A 6,869-nucleotide genomic window follows, 5' to 3' on the forward strand; every position below is an offset into this window, starting at 1 on the left:
TATATCACATTATTAATATTCACACTGGTCATTTTGCCACTTGTGAAACTTTAAATATGGGAAATATTTTAAGTAATCTTTTACTCTGATAAGCCTCCTATCTAAAATTTATGGCTAGGTAATTCTTCCTCAAACCAGCTATATTTATACTTTTCCCCTCAATGACATTGAGAAACGGTAGCTCTTTCTTGTTGAGAAGGTACCTGATATTTCTCCAGTGGTAACTAATGCAACAGTTCTTCCTAAAACAGCAATCTGAATGTATAGTGACATGGATTGATTGTGCTCATATACTAGTGTTTTATAATTAAAAAAAAAATTCATCTGCTCAGTTTACATGAAAAAGAATAAAGAAACGCACAAATATTTGTGAGGAGAGGCGCCTGTGGTGTGGGGCTCAAATGGTCCTCTGCATTACTGCAGATTATGAGGATTAAACTGCGTACAGTGAGTTTAGTAACTTGATGTATAATACTTGCCTATTTTTCTCATCCCAGTGGTTCAACCACAGAACAATGGATGAGTGAAAGTCAACAGCATTGGATATAGCAGCAATAAAATCTGAGTGTTATTATTTTTTATGAACATTTGCAGAAAATGTTTGCTTTGCACGCTGTCTTCTGTAAGCTAACATAAAGAAAAAGCTTCATCTACTATAGATACCAGTGTTGATTTTATTTTATGGCATAATTGTTGGTTTTTTGTTTTATTCTTTTTGGAGGATGGAGCTGCTAACTTGTGACTGAAAATACTGCTGTTGTGTGAGAGGGGAATGTATGCTTGTTTCTAGAAAAGGCAGATACCCTTTAGCCAGTGGCGTAGCGTGGGTTGTCAGCACCTGGGGCAAGGCAAGTAATTTGCGCCCCTTAACCCGTGGATTTTAGTAGGGGCAGAGAGCTGCGAGTGTGAGCGCGCCCCCCCCCAGATGTTGCGGCCGGTGCGGCCGGCCCCCCCCCTGCACCCCCCACGCTATGCCACTGCCTTTAGCATAGATGGAAATTGGCAACAGTCAATGTTCAACAGCAAATGGAGTTCAGAAATATTTTTTTAAAAAAAAAAACCCCACACATTACCTTGTTGTTGTTGTTTTATTACATTGCCACATTCATCCTTTATTATTCAGGCAGCATATACTATTCAGCCAGTTGGGCTGCTGCAGAGAACAGCCTCTACCTTGAAGAGTATTCTACTTAAAACAGCTTATTTAAAGAAAGAGAAAAGCACTTATATTTGTCTTTTATTAGATTCCCAGCTTAAAGAATTGAAGCAAAATAGATTAGTCTGTCAGCTTCTTCTAGGGATCAAATGCACTATGATTGTGTTCTTTTCAATGTGTCACTTCAATGTCTGAATCAGGCAAAAAAATGTGTTATTTAATAAGATGCTCTACAATGACATGACCTTTAGAAGTTCTTTCATGCAAAGCAAGCATTCCTCTCTGGGTGGTGAGGATTTGCTCCTGCACTTATTTTGGAAAGCCATCAAATGGCATTAGCAAATATGGTTCTCTTTGCCTGCAACCTGGCCTACAGCTTACAAGACACAGAGGCACAGTGATTGTATCCATGGCCATAAATAAAGCACAAATGAAATATATGAAGCTTTCCAAATTCTTTTTGAATCCATGTAGGTAGGAATGCTGCAATGCCTTTGGTCTAACTTTTCCCTGCTCTAGGGCTGCTTCTTCCATTGATATTTCAAGCACTCACATTAGTCCATGGCCAGATCTTTTGTCACATGGGAGGACCAGAAACACTTAGCAGCTGAACATGGCAGTTGTAGTAGCTCTGCTTTCTTCTTGGGAAGCAACAACACTAAGGTGAATAAAGTGGCAGAGAAGGATGTCAGCAATGGCATAGTTGCCAGGGGAGAAAACACAGGAGGGTACAAAAGCCACAATAGGCATCAGAAAGGACATCTGAACAGAGTGCCCTAAGAGACTTGCATGAGGCAGTTCTGAGGATATAGCTGAGGATATATTTATCTCTCGCAGAAGCTCCATGAACCTTTTCAGAGTAGATCCAGGTGGACATTTAAGATGATAACTAGCACAGCCATTACAGGTTGTGTTTTGTTTTTGTTGACTGTGAGAATAAAGGGTTCAGCCCAACAACCCTTAGGCACCACCTCTCTCCTTCTGCTGTATTATGATCTCAACAGTCCACTAAGGACATCCTCTTTAAGAATGCCATTGATGTCCGATTTGTTCTTCAGTAAGTGCCCTGCAAGTGTTGAATTTTCTACCAATTAGATTGCCAAACTCCAAGCCATGGCATCTTTCAGCTGTATTGCTGGGCTGGCCTTTGATACTCAGTTGAATCAGGAAGCAGAAAATACCAGAGAATTTGATGAATATTTCACAACTGGTCACAATACCAAAAATCACTCTATAATGCCCCCCCCCCAAAAACCCTAAAAAGCTCACCAACTTTAGGGGGTGATCTCCGAAGAAAAGCTCAACAAAAAAACCTCAGCTTTGGCTGCCCCCCCAGCCCCCCAAAAAAATCCTGGCTATGGCCATGATTGGAAGGGTGCAATTTAAAAAGCAGTCTTCAGACGACTATCATGTCAAAGTAACTTGCTCTGGTTGTAAAAATGAGGTGCGACTTACACGAATTAGGACTTGGAATAGCTACACAATCTCTTTTGCTTACTCAACTCTCTACCATCTGCCTCATTTGATCAACAACACTGAAGAAAAACACAAAGTAAAATCTGAATATGTATTGTAGAAATGTAGAAGACAAATACAATATTTTTTCAAATGGAATTACTTTTAATAATATATACTCACAGAAGGTCTAATACTATGTATGCTGTCTCTGTATTTTTTCCTGTAAATATCTTTGGGACAGTTTAAAAACACTGATTTTTTTCCTATGTCTCTGTTTAAGCATAAGACTTTGTAATGCTTTTATAAAGAGAAAAAAAACATCAAAGAGCAAATTATGTACTTGCTTCCTATGAGTGTAATGTATTCTTCAGTTTTTTATGGAAACTGATTGTAATAGATAAAGCCTTTTGAACAGCCTTGGTGTTAGTGTCACACTCCTGTTTTATAACAGGGAGGAGGAGGAGAGTTGTCAATGAAATGTTCCAAATGGGACTGTGCACTGAAAATTGTGCATTAGAAAAATTCTGTTTCCAGAACAATTGCTCAAAGAGCATGTGAGCAACTCCACTGGTATATTTTTCTGTGCACATCCCATAGAAATAAATGAGAGGTGTGTAAGTCCAGGCGAGTACTGCACTAAACTGTTGGTACAAAGTTGTGCTGCTCTCATTTGCTTCAATGGGATTTGCACAGGAAAAATATTGTAGTGAATTGAGCTTTATGCCTTTTGACAAACCTTTCCAGTGTGGATCAGCAGAATCTAATATTTCTCTCCAATGAACAAAATATTTTTATACACTTTTCATTTCTTATTTGAATCTGAGGTCAGATCACTCAGTAGCTACAAGATGAAGCCATAACTGACCTTCACCAAATAAATGTTTTAAGGACCATAGTAGGGGGGGAAAACCTTCACTGTATTACAGCTATGAGAAAGGCAGACAGGAGCACAAATACAAGTGCAAATGATTTGGGTTGCCTTTGCAGGTTACCTAAGTTTGATTTTCATGGGTAATATTTTATGATGACCAATTTATTTTAAAAAAAGTAATAAGATTTAAATAAAACTTTCTAATATTTTTTGAAGAAAAAAAATCCCTGGAAATGCTTCCTTGCTTTTAGAATTATGAGAGAAACTGATTTTCATATACTTCCAAGTTTCAAAGGTTAACTATTTTTATCCTATTTCCAGTAACTTTTGTTAACGTGAAGTGAGATGTTACATCTCTGTGCTGTTGGAACCACAAGTTATTTGGTGCTTGGCTGTAGCTGTTATTGTTGTAAGTTTATTTTATCTTCCTTTTAGGAGTAGTTTGCAACTTTAATCAAGCATGCTCACCACTCTTAGAAAAACAACAACAAACAATCAGAGTTGTGTTCTGGCCTGAAAACAAGGATAGACAAAAAAATACCCAGTCAAAAAGATTCACTTGAAACCATTAATTATTATTATTCCCTAGAAGTAAACATCTCATAGAATCAACATTAATCCCCCCCCATGAAGCTTAATTGTATGATAAAATTAATAATGATGTATTTTATTGGCCTTTAGATACAGAAAGCAAATACACAAACAGATGACAAAACATTTGTTTGACATCTGCAGTTTCCTTCTGACATCGTTCTCTCTCTCTGCTCTTTCTCCCATGTTTAATATTTATGTGAACGTGAGTAAAAACTACAGCCTGATTCATTTAGAAAGTGACCATTATTATTATTTTCTTATAAATGTTTTAGGACCAGCATCCCCACAACCCATCAAAAAAATTAAAAAGGTTTTCTATTTCTTTAGAATGTAATAGCTTTTTGTCTTATTTTATGTCCTGTAAGTTATTAGTTCAATACTGTTAGCATTCCATAATAATGCACACATGATTTTTGAATGTTTTCTGTAAATGACAATCAATGTTGATGAAGTTCCTTTCTTTAATGCTGAAGAAAATTAAAAAAAATGTATAAGAAATCAATTGTTTGACATTATTTTTTTTCCTCACAAAATTTACTCTTGTCCTTTGGCTAAAAGCAGGAAAATGTACAGTTTAATAGAGAGTTCCTGCATTCTGTGACATCGTTGCATGGCCAAAAGATGGGATGTGGAGTGGGGTTAGGCAAATGAAGAGGCCAGGCTATGCAGATAGGAGCAGGCTCAGTTATTAGTTGCACTGATCAAATACTATAAAATAAATGGACTGCAATCTAGGAAAGAGACCCTTGTAGGCAATGAGATCAACACTAACCTGGAGTTGGATAGAAAATGATTATTCACTTCAGGTGATCAATAATTTCAGGTTTGAACAACCAGGTCCCTACTAGCACTGCCCCAGGTGTCTGCTGTTAAAGTCATTCAGCAGGAAAAAGGTAACGCCAGAATTCTAAGACTTTTCATCTGGGACTGAGCTCTGCCAAATGCACCTTCTCCCTAGGAACAGCACATGAACTTCCAAACAGGAGTCTGCTGTGGTCACATCAAGAAGGATAAGAAAGGGAAAGATGGGACAATCCCAGCTGGAGGGCCAGTTTGGGAAAGGAATGTGCACACCTCTTTATGAACAGATCTCCAGACACATACAATACTCCCAATTTAACAGGCCTTTTATTTGTGTACATAATTTTGGAGTTAGGAGTGGCTACAATATTTGATAATATTCCATCAACTAAATATGCTTGAGAGCCAAACTACACTTGGCTTTAAAGTCATCACATGGAGTTTTATGAATCGTTTGGGGGTTTTTAGTCTCTGAAGAGCAACCTTTGGGAGGTCCAATCAGGATCAATTCCACAGTGCATGGGAAAAGGAGGCAAATCCTTTCCTATTCCAGGTCACAATGAAAATCTACCTCCCTGAAGCTGCTACTTGTGTCCTCAAGTGCAGTGAGCCTGCCACCTAGGTGCCTAATGGGTATAATCACAGAGACATGGTACTACATTTTTGGATTGAAAGTGTCCAAAACTGTATTGGTTACAGATGTAAGTGCTTTGGCTTAGGCATTGGGTGATTTCCAAATCAGCCAGCTCACCTGCTGACTGCCAGTCCCAGATAGGATGAAATATATAAAGTAGGAACAGCTCATCAGAGTTGCCACTGGGGGGGGGGTGCTATGGCTCTCAGTCCCAATCTGGGTTTATGGAAAGATACACCTCCCTTGGATCGGGACTTCTTAGGAGAGGAAAGCAGTGCCCTACAACCCCCTGCCCCCCCATTCCTTACTACGCATTCTACCGAATGCCTTATCTGCCAAAGCTGTGACGATTGCTATAAGGTAGGCGAAAAACTCTGGACCAGACAATATGGACATAAAATTATTCCCTGAATACAGCAACCGATACATCCATAGCAAGGTCATAACACATAATAACATCCAATCAACCATTAACATATGAACTCTGAAATTAGTAGGAAAAAGCTGAGGAGGGTGGGTGAAGAATGCATGACTGCAGTGCCATGGTTTTTAAATATGTTGGGCCCTTCTTAATAGGTGGGCCCTTCTTAAGAGAGTAGACCCAAGTGAAAACCTCCGGTGGTCATCCTGGTGAGCAGGATTTGTACAGGAAGGAAGCTTCCGTTAGCACCAACTGGTGACCTGTTTGGTTGATTTGGGGGCATTGAAATCTATGGGATTTAAGTGCCCCAAACCAGGATTTCGATTGCTGATATATGTAGAGCATATAATACTTTCGAATCTCAGAGGTGGGATCTACACACATATTAAAAATGCTGTGAAAATGCTTTTTTAAAAAAAGTTTTGAAAAATGCATTGAATTTTGCATAGCTCACTGTCGCCATCTAGTGTCACATTTGTATATTGCATTTTACAACACATTTTAAAATGTTTTATTTGCAGCTCTGTAGCTGAGTCCAGAGACACTAAAATAAAACAAATTATGTTCTCTATGTGTTTTTGTTTCATTTTTACACAATATACATTTTAGTTAATGAGTTTATGGCTGCCTGCGACAAACAGTAAATGTTCTTACACCTAGGATTGTATCTAATGTTGCACAAATAGACTTCTGCTCACGCAACAGGACTTCTCCTTCCTTTCCTCTCCTCTTCCTTCACATTCCCCAAAAATCTGCTCTGGAGGGTCCTCCAACCCTCTGGTGATGTCAGGATGCTGTCAGCGGCTCCTGGCTGGTTGCCCAGGAAAATATAAAGACAAGGAAAAGTTTCTTACAGTCCTTTTTTATTTCAAACTTTACAGAGAGAGGCTATAGAACCCAGCCTCTTGGGATAATGGTGATGTCCCGAGTGAAT

At 38.7% G+C, this 6,869-nt stretch overlaps 1 long non-coding RNA gene across 1 annotated transcript; it reads right to left on the bottom strand.

Moving 5' to 3' along the window:
• On the bottom strand, positions 1-4,546 carry LOC309352552. Its single transcript, XR_014161364.1, has 2 exons — positions 982-4,546; positions 1-804 (listed from the first exon to the last, which is right to left on the bottom strand). It is a non-coding gene; the product is annotated as an uncharacterized lncRNA (long non-coding RNA).
• Positions 4,547-6,869: the final 2,323 nt, after the last annotated feature.

This window comes from Podarcis erhardii, assembly GCF_964252035.2.
Source record: "Podarcis erhardii genome assembly, chromosome: 11".
Taxonomy (NCBI): domain Eukaryota; kingdom Metazoa; phylum Chordata; class Lepidosauria; order Squamata; family Lacertidae; genus Podarcis; species Podarcis erhardii.